Below are 3,610 nucleotides of genomic sequence, written 5' to 3'. Positions count from 1 at the left end.
GAAAAAAAAGCTTGCCATTGTGCATGGTGATCTTAGGCTTGTGTGCGGCTGCTCGGCCATGGAAACCCATTTCATGAAGCTCCGAACAAACAGTTATTGTGCTGACGTTGCTTTCAATAACTTTGATTGAAACTCAAACCTGAAAACGTTGATCAATAGTCACAAACTTACATCCAGATCAAAAATTAATTTACATGGCAAATGATTGTAGCAATCTTACCCCAACACCTAGCAACCGGGTGAAAAGTTTTAGATATCTATATGTGTAACGACTAAAGGTGATGACGTTGACAGTAGCATTTTTCCAATTGTATTCGCTACAATAAGATGAGAAAACAAAGTACTGGTGGGATGCAATGGGTCAGAACTACAGCGGGGAGAACACGTATCTTATACACTGCCGATTTTGCAGGTTTTCCTACTTACAAAGCATGTAGAGGTCTGTAATGTTTTATCATAGGTACACTTCAACTGTGAGAGACGGAATCTAAAACAATAATGTAGAAAAAAATCACATTGTATGATTTTTAAGTAATTAATTTGCACTTTGACCACCAGGACCAGAATTAAGGGCATTTGTTTGCATTTGCAAATCTCAAGGTAACTCCCTCTACGCAGATCTATGTTAATCTCAAGGTAACTCCCTCTACGCAGATCTATGTTAATCTCAAGGTAACTCCCTCTACGCAGATCTATGTTAATCTCAAGGTAACTCCCTCTACGCAGATCTATGTTAATCTCAAGGTAACTCCCTCTATGCAGATCTATGTTAATCTCAAGGTAACTCCCTCTACGCAGATCTATGTTAATCTCAAGGTAACTCCCTCTATGCAGATCTATGTTAATCTCAAGGTAACTCCCTCTATGCAGATCTATGTTAATCTCAAGGTAACTCCCTCTATGCAGATCTATGTTAATCTCAAGGTAACTCCCTCTATGCAGATCTATGTTAATCTCAAGGTAACTCCCTCTATGCAGATCTATGTTAATCACAAGGTAACTCCCTCTATGCAGATCTATGTTAATCTCGAGGTAACTCCTCTATGCAGATCTATGTTAATCTCAAGGTAACTCCTCTATGCAGATCTATGTTAATCTCAAGGTAACTCCCTCTATGCAGATCTATGTTAATCTCAAGGTAACCCCTCTATGCAGATCTATGTTAATCTCAAGGTAACTCCCTCTACGCAGATCTATGTTAATCTCAAGGTAACAACACCTCTATGCAGATCTATGTTAATCTCAAGGTAACTCCCTCTATGCAGATCTATGTTAATCAACAAGGTAACTCCCTCTATGCAGATCAACAAACAAAACGCAGATCTATGTTAATCTCAACCCTATGCAGATCTATGTTAATCTCAAGGTAACTCCCTTCTATGCAGATCTATGTTAACTCAAGGTACGCAGATCTATGTTAATCCCTTCTATGCAGATCTATGTTAATCTCAAGGTAACTCCCTCTATGCAGATCTATGTTAATCTCAAGGTAACTCCCTCTACGCAGATCTATGTTAATCTCAAGGTAACTCCCTCTATGCAGATCTATGTTAATCTCAAGGTAACTCCCTCTATGCAGATCTATGTTAATCTCAAGGTAACTCCCTCTATCCAGCCAATTGAAAAGCAGAAAACAACACACATTAGTAAGGTCAGAAAATATAGATTATATTGTTTTTTTTCCCTCTGCAATTTAAAAACAACAACAACAACAACAACAACAACAACAAATAAAACAGCAGTTTTTCTCACCCAGTAGGAAGGTAGACTGGCACCCTATTCCCTTCATAGTGCACTACTTTTGACCAGGTCCTATGGTACCCTATTCCCTTCATAGTGCACTACATTAGACCAGGTCCTATGGTACCCTATTCCCTTCATAGTGCACTACTTTTGACCAGGTCCTATGGTACCCTATTCCCTTCATAGTGCACTACTTTTGACCAGGTCCTATGGTACCCTATTCCCTTCATAGTGCACTACTTTTGACCAGGTCCTATGGTACCCTATTCCCTTCATAGTGCACTACTTTTGACCAGGTCCTATGGTACCCTATTCCCTTCATAGTGCACTACTTTTGACCAGGATTTTGGTTAAACATAGTGCACTATGAAAATAGGGTGCCATTTGGGACTAACATGTACACACACACACACACACACACACACACACACACACACACACACACACACACACTGACAATAATACATTTAATGAGATTACAAACTATTTACCAAAAATAAAAGGGATCCCAGTAAGTGAGAATAATTTATACTATGGAGTCGGTGCTATACACACAGTCCCTTTAAGAGCAGGTCTGTCTAGGTCCTGTCTAGGTCCTGTCTAGGTCCTGTCTAGGTTTGCAATACTTGGGTTACTTTCCCATAATTCCCCTGGTTTTCCAGAAATTCACAGATTTCCTGCTTTAATCCCTCGTAAATTCCAGGAATCTTCTAACCCGGGATTTCTGGTAAACCAGGGAATTATGGGAAAATTACAGGATTTTTGTTTTGGTATGACCCATTTGATACTGACAGGAATCAGCTGTGGACAAGGACTAGCCTGGATGCCAGTTTGCTTCTGCTCTCCTTCCTTATGGAAATGTCATGCCAAACACGTTTGAAACAGACTGGCAGCCAGGCTAGGGAAGTAGAGGAGTCAGTGAAACCTACAAGGTGTACGGACGGATTGGCTGTGTTTGAGAACCGTCAACGGTTGGTGATGATCCTTGTAGGGAAATGGTGGTGACAGGACTGACAGGAAATAACAGTTATTTAGGACGAATGTGATTGGTTGATCCGTCGGTCTGCAGCTGATCTGGAAAACGACCGATGTGTCAGAGTTGAACCTGAAATCTCTGGGTCGTTGGAAGCACTGGTTGCCAGAGATTTCAGAGGTCAAAGTGCAGTCACAGTGTCACAATGGCATAAAATACCAATAATGCTTTGCTACAACAATGTCGGTGTTAAAAAAACAATAAACATCCCACTTTGAAAAGAAGGTTAGGAGTGAATATACAGCATTTTGCTGACAGATACGATTGTTCTCACGCATACACAGTAAATTAAAATATATATATTAAAATCTGTATAGAGATTTTATGTTACTCAGGCACTTTGCTCGTTGTGCACGTGTTTTGTGAGCGAGCGAGCGATTGAAACACAACATGTATAATGAACTAAATATTATATCAGACAGACAGACAGACAGACAGACAGACAGACAGACAGACAGACAGACAGACAGACAGACAGAGGGACAGACAGACAGACAGACAGACAGACAGACAGACAGACAGACAGACAGACAGACAGACAGACAGACAGACAGACAGACAGACAGACAGACAGACAGACAGACAGAGAGGGAGAGACAGACAGACAGACAGACAGACAGAGGGACAGACAGACAGACAGACAGACAGACAGACAGACAGACAGACAGAGGGACAGACAGACAGACAGAGAGAGGGACAGACAGACAGACAGACAGACAGACAGACAGACAGACAGACAGACAGAGGGACAGACAGACAGACAGACAGACAGACAGACTGACTGTCTTTACTCTACTGTTAAAACATTAACTGCCAGACAACACATTGCAAACA

The 3,610-nt window shown here is 41.1% G+C and overlaps 1 long non-coding RNA gene across 12 annotated transcripts; it reads left to right on the top strand.

Annotated features, from left to right (window-relative positions):
- The first annotated feature begins 268 nt into the window (after positions 1-268).
- On the top strand, positions 269-2,005 carry LOC127912374 (uncharacterized). 12 transcript variants are annotated; one of them, XR_008082096.1, is made up of 5 exons: positions 272-780; positions 817-960; positions 1,454-1,489; positions 1,526-1,809; positions 1,856-2,005. It is a non-coding gene; the product is annotated as an uncharacterized LOC127912374 (long non-coding RNA). The 12 variants fall into 12 exon arrangements; XR_008082098.1 differs by lacking the exon at positions 817-960 and adding an exon at positions 1,103-1,138 and having other exon boundaries at positions 658-780; XR_008082094.1 differs by lacking the exon at positions 1,454-1,489 and adding an exon at positions 1,174-1,209 and having other exon boundaries at positions 658-780; positions 1,490-1,809.
- Positions 2,006-3,610: the final 1,605 nt, after the last annotated feature.

Source organism: Oncorhynchus keta, chromosome 27 (genome assembly GCF_023373465.1).
Source record: "Oncorhynchus keta strain PuntledgeMale-10-30-2019 chromosome 27, Oket_V2, whole genome shotgun sequence".
In the NCBI taxonomy this organism is placed as follows: Eukaryota; Metazoa; Chordata; class Actinopteri; order Salmoniformes; family Salmonidae; genus Oncorhynchus; species Oncorhynchus keta.
The sequence above is the reverse complement of the archived record's forward strand: the minus strand, read 5'-3'. Positions and strand labels throughout refer to the sequence as shown.